Source organism: Callorhinus ursinus, unplaced genomic scaffold, assembly GCF_003265705.2.
Source record: "Callorhinus ursinus isolate GAN/ISIS: 27379988/994484 unplaced genomic scaffold, GSC_fseal_2.0 scaffold49, whole genome shotgun sequence".
NCBI lineage: Eukaryota > Metazoa > Chordata > Mammalia > Carnivora > Otariidae > Callorhinus > Callorhinus ursinus.
In genome coordinates, this window is record NW_027397111.1 from 9,419,866 (window position 1) to 9,443,921 (window position 24,056).

Here is a 24,056-nt window from a genome sequence, read left to right on the forward strand (position 1 = left end):
TTCATGCTAAGTGGGGTGTTGTTCACTGGAGACTTCACAGAGGAGGTGGCACTTCAATTGAACCCTGAGGATGACGTGGGATTTATATGGTAAGAATGGAGAGGAAAGGTGCTCTAGGTTAAGGACGCATCAGGAGAAAAGGCGAAAAACAGAAAATTAATTTAGGGAACATAAATAGCCATGGCCAGCCAGTGGAAGCTTTTGAAGGAGGGAGACCTGGTAAAATCTGAATTCTCCTTCCTAAGGAGAGCGGCTTAAAATGAGAAGGAAAAAGCCAAGGGGCTGTTGACGCTGCTTCCACAGACTACCTGAGGGAGAGATGGCAGGCACTGGGGGCCTCCTTCCCGGGCACCTGCTGGGACCAGCCTCACCCCAACTGGCTGGTGATACTCACTTTAGCAGATTTGCCCCAGGAGATGGTCATCCATGCCCAGAGTTTACACAGTCCAGAGAGAACAGCTGTAGAATCTGTAGCCTGTTGTGATACCATGAGAGAGAAAATACCCGATACATGGCGGCCTCAAGCAGGGGTTCCCCGCCCCCTCCACTTACCCAGGCCCATCATGCTCCCCTCCCCTTACCCAGGCGTGAGTATGCCTGTGTTCTTCCTGGGAGAAACTTGGGAGAAGTTCTCAGAATGAGCATAAACTCTGGGATGTAGTTGTAGGGAATAAATATAGCTAATAGGTTGAACACAAACTCATTTTGAAAAGTCAATTGGGGGGGCTCCTGAGTGACTCAGTCGTTAAGCGCCTGACTTCGGCTCAGGTCATGATCCCAGGGTCCTGGGATCGAGCCCCGCAATGGGCTCCCTCCTCAGCAGGGAGTCAGCGTCTCCCTCTCCCTCTGCCCCTCCCTCTGCTCATGCTCTCTCTCTTTCAAATAAATAAAATAAGTATTTTTAAAAAAAAGAAAAGAAAAGAGGATATGATAGAAGACACTTTCTTTCCCCCAAGGATTTAGAGGCTTATATGAAGTTAAAAATAATATCAACATTTTGGGCTATTATTCCTACCATTAAGTTTTCATCTCAGCTTCCCACAATGTCAAAAAACTCCTATCAGCACAATTTTTCTTTTGTCTGAGTATCTGCTCCCTTCTGAAAAATCTGACTGACAGTTGGCCATGGAATGTATCTCTCTGCAGTGCTGTTAACACTGGGCCTTTGCGTGAATTAGAAGCAGGAACCCCTCTGGGCACACTCACCACTTGGTGAGTGGAAAGACTGCTGACCTCAGCTTCATGTCTCCCTCAGCCCAGGTTCCTGCTGCAGGAACCACCTAGAGAGTGTTTGTGAGGCCCCCCGGGGAGAAGCTCCTGGGGGTGGGGGTCCCTTGGGGGACTCAGATTATCAGGTAAAGCCCAGAACCCATCTTGGCCTGAGAGGCCGACATCACAGGAGGGCTGTGCTATTCTGAGTAATGACGTCGCGTCTTCCTTGCAGGCAGTCTCCCACTGGCAGGGACAGCTACGACTTGAGGTGGACGTTTCCTTCCCTGGCTAGAGAATTTTCAGTTTCAGATGACCTGTTTGTCTTGTAATCACCCATGTCACCGCCAGCCCTAAGGAAACTTTCATCAAACGCTGCAGCCGGGTCCTAGCTGTGCTTTGGGGAACTACGGAGGAGCTGGGTCCAGCCTGGGGGTAAGCAGTGCAGGAGAGGCTTCAGCTTGGAGAGGCAGGGCTGAGACCTCTGAGGATGACCAGCAGAGAGACCCGGAGGCAGAGAGGGTGAGCAAGAAGCAGGACTTGTGACACAGGGAACCGCCGAGCCGTGTGGGGAAAGAAGTCAATGAGGGTACACACAAAGGGCAGGGGCTCAGACAGGTGGAACCTGTGGACCCTGGACTTGCAACAGGGGGCTGGAAACGGGGACGGAGCCAGCACGGGGAGAGGCCTGTCTTCCTGGATGAATTAGGGCTTGGTGTTACCTGCGGAGAAGCTGAGCTCTCGCAGCTCTGCTGGGAGCACCTGGCCTGTGTGACACGATGAGCTCCAGAGGCGACAGGCTGAGGAGACTGAGTTCAGCGCCTGTCCCTTGGGGCTCCCGATGAGGGGCGAGGGAGCAGAACTGCAGGGGCAGCCACCCTCCTCTCGGTGACCCAGACTCCCTGGGACTCGGTGCCCCACACTGCCTCCTCTCGGCTCCTCCCAAGTCTTTGTTCTGCTGTCTGCTTCTTGTCCCAGGTTTCCCAAAACCAAGGTGGCCCCATTCGCCCCATCACATCTCACTTTGTATTCTCATCCTTGAACTTAATCATGACCTATTTCTGTTTACGTGTTTGTGGCTGGTCTGTCTCACCTTCTGCCAGAATGCAAGTTCCACCCTCAACACTGCATTCCCAGAGTGGGAACGGCGCGCGGCAGCGCTCAGTGAACGCGGGCTGCATGACTGTGGGAGGGCAGACGTCGGAGGGGCGCCGGACTGCTGTGGGAACTGGCAATACATGTGCCGACGGCCAGCCCCCGGGCGTGAGTCTGGAGCGTGGTCCCAGCTCACGCTGACAACACACCCTCCTCTCTGTCACCTGCCGTGCCCCCCACCACAGCAGTGAGTCCTGGAAGCCATGCTTGTGAGACAGGGCTCTCCCTTTATCCCCCCCACCTGCACCCCACTGTCTCAGCTGTCCCGGCCGCAGCAGGCACCCCACCCGAGGTGGGAGAATGAAAGATCTCCTGTGAGAAAGTGGGGAAGGGAAAGAAAGAGGAAAAGAGAGAAATGAGAATACGGAGGGAGACAGAGATGCGTCATGTGAATGCATGGGCGCAGGCACGTGCGTGGGTGGTGTCGGGGGCAGGGAGAAGCAGCAGAGGACAGGGAGGGGGAGAGGGGGGAGGAGGGGGAGAGAGGGGGGAGGAGGGGGAGAGAGGGGGGGGGGGGGGGGGGGGGGGGGGAGGGGGGGGAGGAGGGGGAGAGAGAGAGAGGGCGTGAGAGAGACGGGGAGAGAGAGATGTAGTAGAGGTAAAAAGAAGAGAGCAGAGTGAGAGAGAAAATAAATGTCGTCTGGTTTCCCCAGAGTTTTCAGGTACCAGCTGAGGCTGGACCTTTCTGGAACTTAGATACACTTCTGTTCTTGAATTCCAAGAATTTCCCTCTCCTTACAAAAAATCCCGAGCTAGCTCCATTTGGTTTCCATGACCTGTAACTAGAATCAACTAAAAGAGGAGGGCACTGGGTGCTGGCGCCGGCGCTGCTCCACACCCCGCGTGCCCCGGCTCCCAATCTGCACTTCCGGAGTCAGAGGCGGCGGGGGCGGGGGGGCGACTTACCCCGCAGCCCCAGGAGCTGGCATAGCTCGCAGGGCCACCCCGCTCACCTGCAGGTCCCAGGGCCACCTCCTTGCCTCAGGGCGACCCTGTCCTCACTGGTCAGTGTCTGGTCCCAGCCTCAGGCTACCACTTCTGCCTGGGGACTCTGCCTGCCTCTGTCAGTCTTGAAACTTGTCCCTGTGGCCTGGGTCCTGTCAGCTACCCTTCCTGCCCCGCCACCTGAGGCTTTCCAGCCCCAGCCACCTGCTGTCACTTTTCTCTTCACCTTGTTGTGCTGGTCAGGTGCTGGTCGGGTCCACCCTGAGCTGCTGAGTGTTGAGATGCTGAGTGACATTATCAAGAAGACTTTACAGTGTCTCAGTCTGCCTCTCCTCTCCCCGCCCCCAGACCTTCAGACAATGTCACCTGGACGCATCACTTATCACTTTCTCCATATCTCGACTCGGCTCTCTGTTGATTTGCTCCGTTCTGGGGCAGGTGCTGTGTGACGGTGACATAGCAGGAGGGATGCCACCCTTGTATCCTCATGGCTCCTGGCCCAGTGGAAAGACGTGACTCTTCTTGACAGTTCCAGCAAAACCCCTGGGCCTAAATCAGGTCACATCGCCACCCTGAACCAACGCCCGAATGTGCCGACCAGACACAGCCTGCGGTGCCACAGACGCACTCCTGGAGCAGAGGGTGCGGCTACGTCCCCCTAGACCGCAGGGGCACAGAGGGAGCGGGGTCGGTCCTCAAGGAAAATGGGGTTCTTTTATCAGAAGAAGGAATGCTGCAGAAGCAGAACATAGGTCTACACTTCAGAGCCTTTCACATTTAGAGAAAATCATGTTCTTATTTGAAGGAATAAAGTCTCTGCTGCTACAAAGTTTAGTCTTATCAGGGTACAACATTTAAAAAAAACACTTGCAGAAAAAATCCATAGAACAGAACATGACTGCTAAAATAAAAAAGAGTATCCCATTAGCTTTTAGGATTCTTTTTTTTTTAAAAAAAGAGTTTCAGTTAATCAATTTTACTGCGTATTGTTCACTGCATGTCCTACTGGTTTTGAGAATTATGGTTAGGTTGAAGCAGCAGATATTAGGTGGGGAAGAAACAGCAGAAGCAAAACAACTGAAAGTAAATTAGCAAAAAACTTTCATGACAAATCATTTGGGAATGTGAGGTCATGCGGGAGAGGGGCTTAGTGCCAGCAGGATGAAAACAAAAGAATTTTCTAAAAATTCTTAGGCATTGTTTTAGTTCTACATTCTTAATTGAGCTGAGTAATAACAGCACAGAGGGACACATCTCTCAGAAGCAGCATAGCCGTGTGATCCATTCACCGACGGACCATGTGAGGGAGCGGCTGTATCTGCTGCATCTGTGTCTTCCCGGCTGTCTGACAGGCACAGAAGTGGGTTTGAGAGATTTGCTATGTGTAGGTACGTGCAGGCTTTTTTCTAGGAAGAGGGCAGGGGAAGAAAAAGAAGAGAGCAACTGCAACAGCTGTAGGCTGCCTGATTCAACCTGATGAAGAGAGGAAGGCAGAGCCTTTCCCAAGACGGTGTGCAGACCCAGTCAGAACAGCCGTGGTATGTATGCCCCAGAAGCACCGGGGTGGGGGGGTGGGCGGCAGGAGAACACTGTGATTTTTAGAAGCACTGAATAGAATCAGAAAAATCTGTATTAGTCAGCTTTTGCTGCAGTAACAAGCAACTCCCCAGTCTTAGCTGCTTATAACAACGAACGTGTATTTCTTGCTCTGTGGGCTGGCTACAGCTCTGCGGGGCTCAGCCACATCTGGCCCCAGACAGCTGGAGGTCTGCTCCTGTGTCTTCTCATTCCAGGATCTAGGATATTCCCTGACAGATGCCAAAAGCTCAAGGGGATGAGTAGAAACACGGGATGCCTCTTAAAGCCCTCACTTGGAGCTGTCACCCCTTCTATTGATCAAAGCAAGTCAGAGGGCCTCATCCAGAGGAAGTGGAGGATAAGACCCTCACAGAGTGCAGGGAGGGCATATAACGATGGACAAGTAACACAACCAACCTCAATATTTCAGCTCTCCACTTCTTTGCCTCAAGATGTTGGAAAACTTGGTCAAGCTTCAGTTTTTTCATCTGGGGAGATAATACTGTTTACCTCACAGGGTGAGGGTGAAATTGGATGATGGGTGTACAGTGCTTAGCACAGTGCCCTGGACAGAGTCGGTGTTCCATGTAGGAAAGCTCACATGATATTATTATTAATCTGAGCTACAGTCTTATAGGCAAGGCATGCCTGCTTGTTAGGAGGGTGATGACCGGCTCTGGGGAGAAGGCAGGACCGTGGCTGACAGCTCAGATGGGCACAGTCCAGGGCAGAGCAGGGGAGGTGGTGGTCAGGCAGGCAGGTAAGGGTTTAAGGGGGTGGGAAGGCCATGGGCACACTAGACCCAAGTCTCATGAACACTGGGTGATGAATGAATGGTCGGATGCATGGATGAGAGACGGCTCAGGTCAAGTTCCCTCCAAACAGCTTTGGGAGGGCAGCTGGTCTGAGAGGGGTTGTGGCTTTATCTTCCCACCCCAGGACAGAGGACAGCCTGGTCACCTTACTTCTGCCAGCAGAGGCATACTTTGCTCCCCGAGGCTGAACCTGCCAGGCCTCACTCCTTCGCCTTCTGCCCCCACTGTCGGGTCATCTCCTCTCTCCATAGTGTCCCCCATACCCTGCCCTGTATTTCCCCTTCCCCGAGGGAACGCCTTCCTTGAACCAGTCCCAGCCCTCCACATGCCATCGTCTGCATCCCCAACTCTTCATTCAAACCTCCCACCCACCTCCCCGCCTTACGTTCTCCCTCAGAGCCACAACCCTGCAGCCCTCTGCACAGAAGGCGGTTCAGGCCCGCGCAGCCCCCGGGTCTCAGGGTAGAGTAGCAGAGCTCCATCTCTTGCTCCTTGATGCCTCTGCTCCTCCACCTTTTTGTCAAACCTCCTGCCTCCCCTCGACCTCTCTTCCCTGCAACCGCCAGGAACATCCTCGGCCATCCCCCTTCGTTCTGTGAAGCTGGCCCCCGGCTCATCGCCCCGCACTGATGGCCAGTCCAGGTGGGTGTCTCACGTGGGCGCCAACCCAGCCCACTGTGGAACCACAGGCAGCTGTTAGGGCAAGGGTGGTGACCGTGGCTGGGGGGCGGGGGACGGAGACTCAGATCTCTGGGGAAGCTGCAGAGAAGTAGCCTCTGACTCACTGTGCCCCCTGCAAAATTATGCTGGAGGACCTATAAAAGGTGAGTTACCTTGAGAGAATTCTCTGTGCTCTGAAGCAGAGGAGATTTTGCCACTTTCTCAAACAATTTCAGTAGGTCTGGAAAACAAAACCATGCACGACACAACGCTGGAGACACTGTGGGTACAGTTGCCATTTCCAGCATAGACTGAAGTGGGATCATCGCAGCATGAAATTGCAATAAATAGGCCCCGTCATGTTGCCGAAGCCAGCGCAAGCACACACACGGGCTGCTTTCTTCTTCAGAGCAGGTCTCCGCCTTGTAGGGGGCACACAGAAGCTGAGATCCGAGGGCGTGCCCTTTTCCCAGGGGCCATTGAAGCCAATGACATCCCCCGCTCCCCCGCGCCTCAAGCTAGGTCCCCAAACCTGAGGATGGCACGTCAGGTGGCTAAGGCTGTTTGCAGAACAGACTCCGAAGCCTTCCTGGAGGGCATAGCCTCTACCCCGGCCACCTCTCCATCTCCTGCCTTCACTGCTTCCCGAGCAAAGTCACCAGATCACCTCGAAATGTGAACTGTCCCGGAGTCAGGGAGCCCTGACGCCCCGCTGTACTGCTTTCCCTGTGGGCCTTACAGACTTCCCCTGATAGTCCCTCCAGAGAGGGAGATCCCATGCTGCGGAGCAAGGCCTGGGCTGTTGCCAGTGGGGGCTTTTCTATTCAGCTCTGCAGTGGGCACACGTTGAAACCTGCTGAGATCAGGCAGTGGCTGTCCTTGAAGGACGTCCGACCTGGGAGCCAGGGAAGGGCCTGCGTACCTCACCGGGAGCATGCGGGCAGCTGGGCCTCTGTCTCTGTCTCGCCCAGCCAATGCCAAGCACCCACTCATTGCCAGGGCCTACACAAGGGCCTGGGGATTCAGAGGTGAATGAGATCCACTCCCTGTTCTCAGGGAGCTCATGGTCTATTCAGGAAAACAAATACAAAATGGCGAAATCGCATGATGGGAGCGATCACAAAGGTATATATATGAAGTGAGGACGTCATGCTTGGGTTGAATCCGGAGGAAGTACACGTTTGCAGGGAAGTCGTGGGGAGAAGTCCCAGGCAGGTGGGACGGCACATGCAAAAGCAAAGGGGTATCAGAGAGCACAGTGTCTCGACATCCTAGAAGCAGCTTGTGTGGTGTGGCTGGGCATAAAACGTCAAGGGGCAGAGAGGGGGTAGGACTCCAGACAGATGGAGAAGGGCCAGGTGGTGAAGGCCTCTGTGTGCACACTCAGGAATTTGGGTTCTCCTTGCAACAGGAGGCCTGGGAGAGCTGGAGGCAAAGACAGAATTGGGGTGAGGTGCCAGGGCAAGACCTGCAGCGGGCAGGCAATTTCCAGATGTGTTCACTGGAGCCCAGGGAAGCTGGCTGCATCTGCCTCTTGTTGCACGAAGCGGGCTCTGGTTACAAGGTCGAGACCGGTCAGACCCCAAACTACAACGTCTCACAGCATTGGGAGGCTGAGTTCCATCAGCCAGTGTTACCTGTCCCTCAGCCTCACAGAAACTTCCATGTGGCCAGATCCCATAGGCCAAAGAGAGAGACACCAGGGTATGTGTGCCCTTTGGCCCCAAGAGTGACAGCTGTGTTGCAGTCACGGTCGGGTTCTGCTGGGACTGAGGGCGGGTATCCCAGGTGGTGCTGGTGTCAAGTGTAGCCCTATGCTTCCTTCCCTCGCTCTTCTCGAGGCTTGGGTCCTTCCTGTCCACTGGATGGGCATTTTATTAATCAGGAGTCATTGCAAGAGGCCTGGGGGCATGACCGAGGCCAAGTGGGCTCACAGACAGAGAGGCAGGGTGGGCACCACCTCCTCACATGACCCAGGAAGAAGGGAGGAGAGGCTGGGAGGTACCAGTGTACCAGCCTTGGGCCCCTGGACGGGGAGCTCACAGAGCATCCCACTCCTGCTTCTGCCTGAGGGACTCAATGCAGAGGCCTTGTGAGTGGTGGGGGTTGGGGAAAGATGGGCAGGGAGGGCCTTTCCTTCTCTCCCTCTGGGCAGCGCCAGGATCCAGGTTCCTCAGGGACGGCCCTGTGGTGCCTATGGTACCAAATGCTGAGTTCAGGGAGAGGGGAGCTGTCATGAGGTCACTGTGCTTGGACACTCCTGGGCAAGAGGAGCAGCCCCTCCGAGGGGTCCCAAAGCACAAGGGTTAGGGTCGGCCCAGTATTTCTGGCCAGGACTATATAAGCCCCGTGGAGCCTGGCTTTTCCTTTAATAGTGACAACAGGGGCACCTGGGTGGCTCAGTCGTTAAGCATCTGCCTTTGGCTCAGGTCATGATCCCAGGATCCTGGGATCGAGCCCCACATCGGGCTCCCTGCTTAGCAGGAAGCCTGCTTCTCCCTCTCCCACTCCCCCTGCTTGTGTTCCCTCTCTCGCTGTGTCTCTCTCTGTCAAATAAATAAAATCTTTAAAAAAAATAATGACAATAATTAATATCTATTGAGAATACACTAGGCACCAGGCACTCTTCTAAGTGCTTTACATTTATTAACTAATTTAATTCTTATAACTCTAGAAGGTCGTTAAAAAATGATCTTCACTTTAAGTCTTCCTATCAATAGCCACGATCATCTATGAATGTAAGGACTGGACACCTTGCTCCGAGCCGTCACTGGCCGGGAGCTTCTCCCTTCCCTGCAGCCCTGGCTGCACAGCTGTAGGATCGGGTGGGTGCTCCAGGCTGGTCTGGCACCTGGATGGTGCTGCACCTGGGGCTGCTTCCCAGCTTGGGGCTGCCACGTAACTGCTGCTTATGCCGGGAGCAAAGCCAGCCCTGTGGTCAGTGCCATGCTGGCCACGTGAGTCGGACTTTTTAGCAACATCAGCAGAAAGGGCATATACTGTGCCCAGGAGGGTGGGGCAGGCTGAGCCCAGAGGCTGGCCAGGAGTGGGGCGGCAGTCCGAAATGTTGACCTCTAAACAGGGGACATCCCCAGGGCCCAGTGGTGCACACAGCGCCTCTGCGATCCCCGCTCTAGGTACAGAGTCTTAACAGCTGGCTCGGCCTGAAAGCCCTGCCTGTTAAAAGAACTATCTCTCTGGCATCAAGTATCCCCCCAAAAGCTGCTTTGTGTGGCATAGAAGAAACAGAAAGTGGCTTAAAACGTAAACTTGGGGCATGACTGTGTCCAAAGGTGAGCCCACCAACTCAATACAGGAGACACAAAAGGGCAGTTGGAGATGTGGGAGGAAAGCAGGCTTGTTCTGGGAGCCAGTGGGAGCCAAGAGAGGGCATGATCAGGGCAGAAGGGGCACAGAGTGAGGCTGCGGTCAGGAGCTCCTGGGTGGGTCACCACAGAGGGAGACTGAGGCCTGAGGGCATGGCTGTGAAGTCCAAGCTGGGCAGTGAAGCCTGAGGCCTGGGGCCACCTGCTCTCAGAGGCCACTGGGCCTTGAGGGAACACATTTTGGACAGTCTGGTTTTCCCTTCTGCTTCTCTCCTTCCCCTGGACATCCTTGTATGTTAAGTAACAACAATGATCAAAATTCACCTAGCATCCGCTAAGGGCAGACACTGTGTTAAACAAACACGCTACGTGACTTTCTCATTAAGTCTCAAGCTGCTCCATTTGGGAAAGTCTATTACTGTTACAGAGATGAATAATCTGAGGCTCAGAGAGGTTCAGAAACTTGCTCAAGGACACACAGCTCAGAAGTGGTAGGGCCGAAAGAGGAGCCCAGCGGTCTGACTCTCGAGCTTGTGTCTTTCATACCACGCTCTCCTGCGTTCCCACAGTGAAGAGACCTCATCCCCAGCCTTCAGGTAGTGGGTGGTGGCCTAGGGCTCCTACAAATCCCTCCTGGGAGCCTGTTGGAAAATGAGCCACCCTCCCATCTGTCCCCAAGAGCTGACCTCTAAGTCCCTGTAGTAATCCTGCTCGGGGAAAATCATGAACTCCACGGGACGTCAAAGGCAGAGCTGGGCACCGCCCTGCCAGTCCAGTCGAGCCTGGCCCTCCTGTGGCTGACTTCCAGGGAGGCAAGACCAGAATATCCCGGCTCTGCCTCCACGGGGGCAGCACACACACATGGGCCTCCATTTGCTCTGGAAATCGGGCAATTTTTCACTTAGAACCATCTGAAAACAAACTTTATGCCTTCAAAATTATACATTCACAGAACATTTCTAGACTCTGGAATAGGATTAGGCGGTAATGATTTAATTGATGGTTAAGTGTGTAGATAAAATGAATGTGCTGAATCCTTTCCGTAATTACCTCTCCAAGGAGCCCTGGCCGTTGTAATTACTGTCTGAGGCCGAAATCACAAACCAGCTGTAGTTTTAAGCAAAATGTGTTGAAGCCCCTGCCAGACGGAGTGAAAGTCAGTCACGAGCAGCACGGGGGCCCCCAAGGACTCGTGAAAGGGGGCACAGCCTCTGCAGAGAGAGGCTCGTCCCCCAAACCTGGGGAATGTGTTCTCACAACTGCTTTGCACTCCCGGCCTTGACCATCACTCCAGCGCTGTCCACACCCTGTTGGGGGCCAATACACCAAACTGGGTTTTAAATCCAGGTCTGGATTAACCAAAATGGCTGTCTCCACTGATCAAATGAGTCCAACCATGACTAAAGGCTTTGCTTTGCGGAAGCTAAGCTCTTGCCGGGATAATTATGCTCAATTCATGTATTCATTCAACACCCAGCACAGAATTGTGGAGTGCCTCCTACAGGCCAGGTGCTGCATGAAGGACTGGGTATTCGCAGGCAAACAGAGCAGATAGGGCTCCTGCAGGGTTGGACCATGCTGCTTGGGTTATCCTTGACCTGGGCAGGAACCTGCTAAAGATCTCACACATCTGGACCAGCATGTGGAGATGAGGCTGGGGACAAGACAGTGTCAGGAAGGGCTGGATGCGCTGGAGCTGACGGAAGGCCCAGAAGCTGCTGCTTGCCTCAGAGCCTGTTGGAGGCAATGGGCTTGGTTCTCAGGCCTCTGGTATCTGTAGCCTCTGGCATGCATTCAGCACTTCCCGGGATGCCCGTCATGTGCCCAGGCTCTGCTTCTCTCTGGTTCATTCCTTCTGCCCCCAAACTAGGGATCCCATACCTGATCATTGCCGTGCAGGACTCTTACTAGATGTGAACAGGGCAGAACCCAGCAAAAGGGAATGCTTACCCTAAGTGTTATCAAACAATCTGATTGCTTACTTGTGTCTATGTCCTTAGACTCTAAAGCCCAGGGGGAATGGGGCTAGAATTTCCCCCACCTTATCTCTAGTGCAGAATGCTTGGCACCTGCTCAGAAATATCTGGTTTATCAATGAAAACAAACCATCACATGCTAGGGAGGAAGGAGGCAGACAGGACTGGTACACTCTACTACCGGAGGGAAAGTCAAAGGTTCCCATTCTCTCTCTTTCTCTCTCCACTTTTCCTCACTAGTCTGTGCTCCTGGAAAGAAAGTGCCATGTGTTTTTATCGCCGAATCCTCAGTGTCTAGACATTGCGTAGTACAGAGTGGCCCTAAATAAGTGTTTATTGAGTAAGAGCCTCAGTAAAGCCATCAGAGCGCTGAAAGGTTACCTGCACTGACGCCGATGGCCAGCGGAGGGCAGCAGAGCTGATGGCAGATGCCCAGGAGAGGGAGGTTTGCTCTTTGGGGATCGCTGGGCATTGAGGCCAAAGTCCTATTATTCATGTGAATATTTGGGGACACTTGGAGGCACACAGGAGAACATTGCCGACAGGAGTCCAACGAAGCCCAGCGCCCTAAAGGAGGGAGACCAATTTGAGCGGGTGGCTAGAGAGGCTAGGGATCAGTGCCAGAGTGTGTGCACCGAGAGGCTGATGTGCAGGATCCCAAGGGAAGTAGTCTAGAGTCACAGGGCTGGCCGCACAAGGCCTGTGCAGAACAGCTCCCAGAGCTCAGACTTACTCTTGGGGCTCTGGTTCTTAAAGTGACAAGTGTCCTGAAAGTCAGGCCTGATACCACCGCCCATCCTGCTTTGGGCTCAGGAGCAGTAGGAGGAGAAGGCCAAGACCAGACCGGGCTGTGTGGAGGGATGCTCCCAAGGTCCCCCACAGGTGTGGGAACCGGCAGACTGCCAGATTTTTGGAAGCACTCCTCATCTCAGTCCATTTTCCCTGGTGCACTGCGTGCTGACGGCACGTGCAGAGATGTGACAGGAAGCAGGTGGGGCACTGGCCACAGCTGCCTGCCAGGACTGCCTCTCACCTGGACAGGTTCTCAGTGGGGGCTGCTGGTCCGGCAAACGCAGGCGGCAGACTTGATTCGCTGTCCTGTGGTGCCCATGTTGACTAGAAAATGCTTTGTTTCCAGGAGGACAATGGAGCCCAGAGCTGTTGTGGGTGGACCTCAGGGGAATGGAGGGATTCGCAGTGGGAAGGTTAGGGTTGTGACAAGGAGAAGGTGTTTCCTGTCAGTATGAAGGGAATCTGCCTGAGGGTGGAAGACAGTGTCCTTCAAATCAAGGGAAGGCCTCTGCACCTCAGTGGGTGTGACATAGCCAGCTAACCCAAGTGGGAGGTAGGATACGTGTCCCTTCAGAAGGGTGCTCTGCGTGTCAGGAGCTTTGGGAGGTCCTTAGCCCGGGAGAATATGAAGAGGCACATAACCTCAGGTTTTTTGACCAAAGCCTTCGTGGAGGCAAATTTGCTCCATGATGCTTCCAAGTGTCCCAGTTGTGAAAAACATGCGGCCCTGGGTCAAGTCCATGCTTCCTTGAAGAAGCCCAGCTTCCCAGTGGAGACAGAAGACCCGATTTCTAAGTACTGGTCTGGTGCGGGCCTCTCGGGAAGTGGTGAGACAAGCAGGGTCTATATGTCTAGAGAGTGGAAGTGCAGTGGGGAGGCAGAAGGATGCAGATTGTGCGAGGTGGTGAGAGAGAGACCAGGTAGTAAGACAAAGGCAAGAGCGCACCTTCCCTGCGGTGTTCTTTTCAGCCTTTGTCCATGTCCATTTAAAACGTCAGTAGGCATGTCTTCTGAGTCCTTCCCTTCCTATCATTTGTGACTGCACAGTCAGAAAGCATTGTAAAGAGCTTTCCGAATATATGGAGTCTATCTAGGCTCCCAGCAATTGAAAATGCCTCCCTATTTTTTTCTTCTGAGTTTTTGAAAATCTTCATTTGAAAGCTGATGATAGAATCTGACCATATCCCAACATGATCTCTTTCACTACCATGATCTCAATGATGATACGGTAATTTTCCCCAAGGGCCTAATTACTTCTACTTTGCCAAAGAGTTCTTGTTTTTCTACATGTTTTCTTTCTTTCTTCTCTTTCTTACTTTCATATACACTTTTTCTGACCTGAACTCACTGTCTACATTTATGAGAAGATGAGATGAAGCACCCTGTTAATTACCTGCCCAGCACCCACTCCTCCCTAATTTCCTCCCTCCTAAGTGAACCTTGAATTTGCCAGGTTTCCATTTCTCCCCACGCACCTGTGCATCTCCCAGGAAGAGGATCCATCTCTGGAGTTGGATCTGTTTGGCCCACATGATCCCATTCCTTTTGCCAGTGACGGGTTCAAAAATTGGCATCTTCTGGCCAATGGCATGTAAGGCGAAAGTCTGATGAGGGCTTGAGGAATTCTTTCCTTGCTCCCAACAAAAATCGAGAAGTGCATTCTCCTCTGGTTATTTTTATGTCTGGACACAAGGCCTAGAGCTGCATCCATCTTGCCACCAACCTGAAGATGGACCAAAGAGGGAAGATGGCACAGCAGCCTGGAAAGATCCAGAGTTCCTGACCTTGTCATTAACCACCGTAGGGAATCTACAATCCCTGAGCCCTGTCCAACTCTAACTCCTCAGGCAGATGATACATTTCTCATTGTTTAATTCAGTTGGTGGCAGGATCTTGTTCTTCACCTCCAAAGTCTTCTGATACATCCTGCCAGCAAAGCAACTCAAGGGCTTGTCAGATCCTCTTGTTTTTAACCAAAGAAGACTTCCAGGACCTGTCTCCTTGGTGGGGTTCTCCTTCATGATGAGATTCTGCCTCTGCACTAGTGTTACGATTTGTTTCAGGAGAGCGCTGCCCCTCTGCCTGTGATCGCCCCTTGGTGGGGTCACTCTGCTGAGCACCACGTGTATCCTTCTCAATGAGTTTTCCGCCTTAGGTACATGGCTTTCCTTTCCACACCAACCTGCCCGTTTCTATCTAAGTGGTCTGCTGACGTGCCTGCGAGTCCACAGACCTTGCACTGGGTTATTGTGCTTGTTCTCTGTGTGGGATACATTAGAACGCTGGTCACTTACGGCCAGGCTCCCGATCTTACCTTCCATGTATCGCCGACACCCCTGGTCCCAAAAACTCTTTTTCCCACATCCTACTTAATATCATCCATAGGGACTAGTCTGGTGTATTACCTGTTTTGTCATCTTATTTCTCTTTTCCTCCTGGTATTCACTTTTAAATCCTCTTGAGGGCATTAGCTAATCAACCGCTAGTTCCCCCATGTCTTTATAAGATCTGCATTCTTGGCTGAAAATGATTTCTTCTAGTATGTTCAGTCATGGTTCAGAACCACACCTAAACATCAGCCTGATTTTGTGAGGCAACCATTGATCATCTTTGAGGCATTCCTTCTAGAGTTCCAAAGGACAAGGGGGGAGAAGTAAGGAAAATACCACTTACATTCTCAAGTCTTTCATTTTCCCACCCCAAAACCATTATCTCTGAAGATGTATCCATGTTTGTTCCTACTGGGTTGTCTATGGTTCACGAGAAACAGTAAATTTGACCAGTCTCAGCTGACTCTTTATTACATCTTATTGACCATCAGGAGGTCATCTTGCCATCAGATCTTCCGGGTTCATCCGCAGCTGCCTCACGACAGGGAGTCACCAACCAGGGTCTTTTTAAGCTTCCCTCCACACAGTTTTCTTCACACTCAAGTTCTTGGGGTTTCTCCTTCATCTGTGCTTCTCTTCCAGAAACTGTGGCTTCCTTTCAATGGGATAGACCTCATTTCTCTTGGGCATTGTTCTACTCATTCTAGCTTCTTTTCTATTGAGGGAGATTTCCACCATCTTCAGGTTTCATCTTGAGCACTGGTAGGCTATGGCAAACTATGTGACAACAAGTGGAGTGGCCCAAATCCAACATCCACCAAATGTACTTCTGGGCAGCCCCAAGTCCATAGATGTTCTGCTAAGTATTTGGGTTGCAAGGAATAAAGACTCAGTCAAGGTAGCTCAATAAAAAGGTTTAGCTAGGGTGGCTCAGTTGGTTAAGTGACTGCCTTCGGCTCAGGTCATGATCCTGGAGTCCCGGGATCGAGTCCCAAATCGGGCTCCCTGCTCAGCGGGGAGTCTGCTTCTCCCTCTGACCCTCTTCCCTCTCGTGCTCTCTATCTCTCATTCTCTCTCTCTCAAATAAATAAATATCTTTAAAAAAAAAGGTTTAGCTAGGGACGGTGGTGGTGATTTATCATGAAAACACTCACAGGACAATAATGGAAATGGATTCTCACAGAAGATCAAGAGCAGGAACCCTGGTAGGCGTAGATCCTATGACCAATTGAGCAGGAGTTTTGGGTCCAAGGTAACTCCTAGAACCTCTGCATCACAACTTCTGTATCTTGACCCTGCTCCACTATTAACTGAATTCAGCTGTGTTCTGTTCTCTTTTTACCGACTGGCTTCTTCATCTTCTACTGAGCATATACTTCTACTCACTATAATTTCAGCATACTTAGAATGTTGTTTTTCTGTGGCCAACCAAGACCTCTAAAGCCTCTCTCTATTTCATAGTCCTGCTGATGCCTCATTTTATTGACATATGCAGGGTCACTGGCAGTATCTAATGGACCCAACCCACTTTGGGGTATCATGAGACCATGTCATATGTTACTGGGCAGCCCATAAACTGGCTGCTGGGAGCACGTGCCCTTCTTGACCCATTCACCCCATACATTTTATAAACCATGGTGATTAGGACTGCTTCTTCAACAAATGGTAGGGGTGGAGCTGTGTATGCATGCAGGGGTGGCTGAGATGGGGCAGGCACTGTGAGTTACATACTCAGTGCAATTCCCTTGCAGGGCTCTGCCTCCCAGCTGCTCTGTGTCCCACCCTTGCTTCATTTTCCTGACCTCCGACCTTGAAGTCTGTCTGATCAGCCTCTCCAATCTCAGCCTATAGCTCTACCTCTCGCCTCCTGGCCTGTCTTCTGACTTAGTGTCACTTGATTGAAGCTCCTGTGGCTTGGTCAAGGGGGTACACTCCCATCAAACGTTTCCATGGCAGCCTTGCTAGGAATGACCCAGCATTCCTGAGCCCTGGCCGCCCCAATGGCATCAGCACAGGCTACATGAGATCAAACATGCTCCTCTCTATCAGCCCACACTCAGCTCCAACACTGGCTCCCCCTAGCCTCCTTCTTGTTTTCTGGAACAGAGGAACCTCCCCAGAAGGTTAAATTCACATTCTAGGTGAAGGTTTCGCACCACTAGGAAACCCCAGTGATGGAGTGACCTCTCCTCTTCTATGGTGTACGTGCCTCAGTGCCTCCACTTGCTGGTAGGATTTCTTCCATTCTCTCCTGCAACACTGTCTTCTCTGTTAAGCTGGGTTTTTAGGAACATTTTTCAGGCTGTTTCATCTCTTCCAATGTCTTAGCGTTTGTCTGATTAAGCCCCAAAGGGCACAGTGAGTGTTTGTATTCTGAGTTGGGAGGGGCAGCCTCTGGCATCAACTTTGAGCCCTTTGGGACTTTAGAATAAATGCTCAAAGACTGTCCACAGCAGGACCTGCTGGAAGTGAATGGAGGTGGGGGCTGTGAATTAGAGCCAGGAGGAGAGGACTTAGCAGGAAGAAACTTCTGCGTCAGGGCTGATGCTGAAATGAGAGATGAAGACTAGGCAGAGCTGTGGCACGCCTATTCAAGTGTCAGGGGCGGGATGTGGGAGGTGCATGGGAGGACAGGGTGCAGTTGATCGGAAGGGTCAGTTTCAAAGTGCAGAGCAGAGCATGGGGAAGAAGCTGGCAAAAGGCTCAGCAGGATCCAGGTGGAGAAAGAGGCCCTTTCCAGGTGGAGCCAGGTTGGAAAAGGGCAGAGCTGCTTTCAGGACATGGGAGTGCCCAGGGGGTATAGAGAAGAAACCTGGGGATCCGGAGACCCTAGGGGATCATCTGGGCCTCAGTTCTGGTCATTAGGGAAGGTGGAAAGAGGCACTGCTTAAATCCTGGGTGCTCTGCACAAAGCTACTCCTAACCCTGCCTATGGAGTGACATCTGCTTCCATAGGCCACCAAGGCAAGATGGAGCCATGCTGTGCCTGAGTCAGGAGGGAGGAGCATCTGTGTGCTCTGTGAGGGGAGCTGGGCAGAGGCCCAGGACCATGTGTCTCCAGGTGAATGGCCACACACCCGTCATCCCTTCTCTCCCCTGTATCTTTGACCTTTCCTTCCCCATTGGCCTTTTCCTCTGCCTATACAAATGCTCAAATTCTTGCTTCCGAGAAAGAAAATCTCACTCTTGAAAGCCTTCATCGTTGTCTAGTGACTGGCCTGTCCCTTGCCTTCCCATTTCAGCCAAGAAACATGAAAGAGTTGTCTGTGTTTATTAACTCCTCCTCTTTCTCCAGGCTGGATGCCACCAGATGCCACCACTCCGCTGAAACTGCTCTCCTTGAGAGGAGGAGACATATAGACATAAAAACTTGGGGTAGTCAGCCCAACCAACCCATGTATATGGGACCACAATAGTGCTCTCTTCCTCTCAAGATATTTGAGAAATTTGAAGGAAAGCAGAGAGATGGGCATAGTATTGAGGAATGATTTTAAAGTATCATTAAGTTTAACTTGACAATGACTTGAACAGATTTTGCTAACTTGCTAACTTCCCAAATTTTGTCTTGGCATGCTCCATGACACCAACTTGACACTGACCACCTTACTGTTACTCTGTCCCCTTGTGCCTCTCTCCAGTCCTTGCTCCCTCACCCACTCCTTGTTTGGAGGACACCCATCTGTCTGAGCCCCTTGATGACTGCTGTTCCAGAATTATCTTTTCAGTCCCCACTCTAGGCCTCAGTGGGAGAGGGCTGCACTCGAAGACTCAGCCTGTGTGAATGGACAGTCTTCCTTTCCCCAGTAGGGTCACAGCTGAGGCTGGATTCCCCAGTATTGATACACCAGCTATGTGGGAAAACCTGCAACCTCCCTTAATTCAGGGAGAGCTTTTGCTGGTAAAGCTCAGAGCTTTCTGACATGCTCTTCCTCACGGGACCTGGGGCTTAACAATCAGGCTAAATAGCCTTTTGTCAGCAGATTATGAGCATAGGCATTTTCACTTCAAAACTGGGCGAACAAACCTGCCCTCTTCCCACGGCCTTGGGCCCAGATTCGAATCTGACTGGCTGCCAGCTAAGAGAAGGGCAGGAGGTAGGAGCTCAGTGTGCACATGCGTGCGTGAGTGTGCGTGCGCGTCTGTGTGTGTGTGGGGGGGGGGAGCAGATGGTTAAAATTGAAGTCATTTAATTGTGAGCACGATATATCTTCCAGAGGAGCAGCTTTTAGAATGCACGGGGTCGAACGTCACTGCTCTCGGCACACACACTGAAACTCCTTCATCCCCCCTCTCCTCGTCAGCTCCCCATCCTCTTGTTCCTGCCCGCCAACACCCTACCCCTCCTCTACCATTCCACATCCATCCGGTCAGTAGAGCGGCCTGGATATCACCCCTCTCTCCCCTCTCTCCCGGGCCTCCCATAAACCTCGGTAAGACTTCCTTCCCGCCCACCTCTCTACTTGCGGCCTCTCTACTCAGGCCTGAGCACGAGCAGAGCTCACCCAGACCCTACAGCGGCGTCTGCCCCCAGCCTCATCCCTCTCGTCCATGCTCCTCCAGATGGGCGATGTGATCCTTCTGAAGCACAGATTTGGGCATGCTGCAGCTCTTCTTAAAATCATTCCAAAGGCCCCTACTATCCCCAGCAGAAAGTTCAAATTCCTTAATGGATGAACAAGCCTGTCCCTCTGTTTCGGGCCTCATTTTCACCCCCAGGGACCCTGTGTTTGAGTCATCCTGAACTCCCCTGCCCCAGGCACCAGCCCTCTGTCCACATCTCCATGCCTTTGAATGTGTCCGTCCTCCCTCTCTTTGCTCTGCAGGAAGATCCCTGCTCATCGTGGGGAGCCCACCCCAGTGGGCCAGCATGTCTCTCTTTCGCCAGCCTTCTCCAGCCTTCTCCAGGCTCTTAACGCCGTCCCTAGTGTCTGTTGCTGAGGAAGTCCTTATGCAGTGGGGCAGTCTCCTGGGCTCCCGTGAACTCAAACACCATCTGCAGACAGTGAAGGAAGCTGCTACATCTGTGCCGGGGGCTTTAGAGAATTAGTGGCTTAAAGTAGTAAGAAGAACATCTTCTGGGCTGAGTAGCCCTTGAAGACTCCCATGTGATTCAAAGGTCCTCTTCTTGCCCATTATTCCCTTTCTGGCTTTCAAGCATCTCATCTGCAGCAACAGCTGGAGCTAAGAGTTATTTCCCTGTAACAAAGCATATCCCCCCCAAGGCCTTTGCTGGTAACACTCTGCTGTCCGCTGACGTGTGAGAGCAGCAACAGAACGTGGGTGGTGCAGCGGGCGCACTGGGTGGGACGGCTTAGGTTCTGCTGGACTCCGTGAGTGATGGCAGGATCCCAGATTTCCGCTTGTTTTCCTGAGGGTGTAGGGCTCCCCTGAGTTACTATTTCTTTTGCTACCAGGATCTCTGGAGCCTTATTCCTGATAAAAGGTTTAGTTCTAGATATGCCCACATTCACACCATACTTTGGTTCCACACTTGAGAAGCAACGGAACTGTCACATTATTTTTGAGTAGGATATGAACCAGGACGCCTGGGTGGCTCAGTCGCTAAGCGTCTGCCTTCGGCTCAGGTCATGATCCCGGGGTCCTGGGTTCAAGCTCTGCACTGTGCTCCCTGCTTGGCGGGAAGCCTGCTTCTCCCTCTCCCACTCCCCCTGCTTGTGTTCCCTCTCCCGCTGTGTCTCTCTCTGTCAAATAAATAAATAAAATCTAAAAAAAAAAAAAAAAAAAGTAGGATATGAGCCATCAGTGCCAATCCTGGGAGTGGCCATTTTGCAACTTTAAGGAATATAAAATTTAAAATGCAAGTGCAAGGTCAGATTCTGTCACTCCCAGCTACTCACCTATGAATGGACTATTGGCTTCACCCTGCGGCTCCACGTGGAGAGACGGAACTGCAGCTCTGTGGCCGCCTTATATGCCTCAAAGTCCTGTGACGCCATCTTCCAGGAGCCTCAGCTCTCAACCCATTCCTGGACCTTGCATGCTGAGGTGAGCCAAACTCCCACACCCTTCGCCTCCACCACCAGATGGGCCCAACCTGCCAAGCTAAGATCCTGCTTGGATCCTACCTCGATCCTAAAAGTCTGCCGTGAAGAGCTCTGCCATCATTCTAACAGAAGCCTGTCCTGATCCCTGCCTTGGCACTGGGCTTCTTGGTTAGAGGCTGAATCTGCAGCAATAGTCACGGCCAATGGAGGGCTCCACTCACCACCCCTGTATGGAAGCTTCTAAGAAGGGAGCACTCGACGCTCCACCTCAATATCTTAGTTACAGACACTTCGGGCTCCATGCCCATCTTCCCCTTGTGAGTAGGTGTTGCCTGTTCCGATTTAGCTCTGCTCCTCAATGTGACCATGACTCCAGGCAACAGAGAGACAGAATGTAGATAAGGCCCAACTAAAAACACTCTGAATCTTCTCCACACCCCCTTCAGAGACTTCATTAAGCATTAATATCAGCAAGGAAAATTCAGAATGTTTACATTGCTTAATTTTAGTCAATTTGAATCTCTTTGGATGGCATTTTCTTGATTGGCTTTATGACCTTTTTCTAGTAAACTTTCTAAATCTGGACATTTACCATTAATATGTATAATATTTAAGCACACTCCGATCCTCAGTTACCCAGGGGGAAAAAGCGCATCTTTGTTTTCCTGCCCCTCATTCATAACTGCTTCTCCTTCTAATAGTCTGAGCACAACTCACGGTACTACACCCTAAACCTTAGAGTTAAAGTTGCACTTTGTAATTGCTCAGTGAGTCCCCCCCCCACCCCATTTCCTTATTTCTAAGCATTTGAATGATCAGTGTCATCACATTTCATGTTCTGGACTTGATTTGAAATGGGGGAAAATATGTAATTCTACCACTACTGATCACAGGCTTTGAACATACAACTGAGCTTTAGCTCATAAATAAAAATAAAATAAATAAGAATGGGATTAAAAGATAATGTTACTGCTGCTAAAATACTGTTATCAAAAGAGTAGAGATTTTTATTTTCATTCTTCACAGAAGAATTGTAGTCCATGGTAGGGGCTATCAATGGGAAATGACAGGCATGTGACTGATCTTCATTCCTGAAGAACTTTGCCTTTATCAATGCAAGGAGCCGCCAGCAGATACAGAGCAGCCCACAGGTCCTTCAGGTCCATACAGGGTTTGAGTTTCCCTTTGCAAAATATGATACAAACACAAAAGGAAAGCAGTTTTCCCCTAATTTTTTTTTCAAAGATCTCATCCATTTATTTGAGAGAGACAGAGAGAGAAAGAAAGAGAGAGAGAGAGAGAACATGAGTGGGGGGGGCAGGACAGAGAGAGAGGACAGAGGGAGAGCAGACTCCCTGCTGAGCAAGAAGCCCAATATGGGGTTGATCCAAGGACCTGGGATCATGACCTGAGCCAAAGTCAGGTGCTCCTCCCCCTACCTTTATACAGTATTTTTGTGTCATTAAGAGCGGAGAGTCTCTCTTTTAGCCATGACTATTTCAACATGTGAGCCAAGCAACCAAACATCGATGATGTTTCCTTAGGAAAACTTCACTCAATGTCTACCATGTGCCACGCACTTTGTTAGGTATTAGACATACCATAGTGAGCAAGATAGAAGAGCTGATCTCATGGCAGCTTTGGGAATGGTTCTCTTCACTCCAGGGGAACACCAAATGGGTCAGGAGTGGGATGGGTGTTTACCAACATCCCAGGAACGATGTTTCTGCTTCAAACAACAGAAATCCTACCTCATATTGCTTACATAATAAAAGGAATTTATATGCTTACATATTCACAAGGGTCAGAGGTAACACTATGTTCAGGAAAGGCTTGATCCAGCAGCTCAACCATAGGATCAAGGGTCTGGATTCTTTTTCTTTCTCTGTTCTGCCATCCATGGGATTGGCCTCATCCTGAGCCTGGATCCTTGAGAGATGTAAAAGGGCCATAGCTTCTTTGTTTACATCCAAGAGGAAAGAGAGCATCTTTGTCCAAGCATTCACACCAAATGTTCTCCAATCTTCTCTGACTGAATCAGTTTATGCAGTGCTAATCCCCATGGTTGGCTTGACTAGTTTAGCCTGGGACCAGGTCATAGTTTCATCACTGGAACCAAGGATGGAGTCAGGCTCCCCAGAATCCCCAGTGAGAAATCAGAGCCTTCAGAAAGGAGGGCTGATGCTGGGGAGGCAACTAATAAATGTTCACACTGTCTGTCGGCACCTGCAGAACCGGGCAAAATCCTTGTCAGCTCTCCTGCTTCTTATTCTTGGGGTGTGAGAACAAAAGCCATCTACCCCAAGACAGTTAACTGTCTATAGAATATGCTCTATGTTAACTTGACTTTACTATTCTACTATCTTCATTAACACAACCTTACTATTCCTAGAAACCTTTGCCAAGAGAGAGAAAAGTTGCAAATAACATCATTGCTCATTACAGGGAGTTCTCAAAAGACCATTGGCTGGTTTTTCCTTAGCATCAAAAGACAAGTTTATACCCCCCAATTTTTTTTTTTTTTTGAGAGAGAGAGAGAGTGCACAAACGAGTGTGTACACTGGTGGGGGGCGGGAGGGGGAGGAAGGGGCAGAGGGAGAGAATCTTGAGCAGCCTCCACACTCAGCATGGAGCCTGATGTGGAGCTTGATTTCACAACCCTGAGATCATGACCTGAGCCAAAATCAAGAGTCGGATGCTAAACCAACTGAGCTACCCAGGCACCCCTATCCCCAAACTCTTTTATTCTTGGCCTCATGATCCTCACCTTGCTGTGTCTACCTAAGCTATCACATCAGTTCTAACCAAGCTCCCCCATTCCATACCAGGCAGGCAATAAACTCAGCTTTGCCCTATCAACAGTTGATCTGGTGGTATTTGGGAAGCAGCATTCAACAGGCACAGCTGAAAGACTTCCAGGTTCAGTGGCCCTCCAGACATCCTCCATCCTCTGCCAAGATGCGCTACCCTTGGTCCAGGCCCCTTCACCCAGGAAGTTCCCTTTTACCCCCAGATATCACATGGGGGTGTGGCTCTTTCAGAGGCTGGCAGGAACCATTCCAGTGAGTTTTGTCTATGGGGAAGAACTGGCCCATTGGCCCACCGTATAAACCATCACCTCTGAATGCCATTCCTGGAGATGGAAGATTGCTGAAGGCCCAAGCCCATTGTTAACCACTTTCTGATTTAATTGCTATTCCAGTGTGCAGCAGATGCACTCCAGGGCAGTGACTGCTGGGGCGAGGTCATTTTTGAATGAGAGGAG

General features: G+C 51.3%; 1 protein-coding gene across 2 annotated transcripts in view; it reads right to left on the reverse strand.

The window, feature by feature from the left end:
- The window catches only part of SYT9 (synaptotagmin 9), a 200,826-nt gene that overhangs the window by 14,996 nt on the left and 161,774 nt on the right, over positions 1–24,056 (reverse strand). The gene's annotated exons all lie outside the window — the stretch shown is intronic.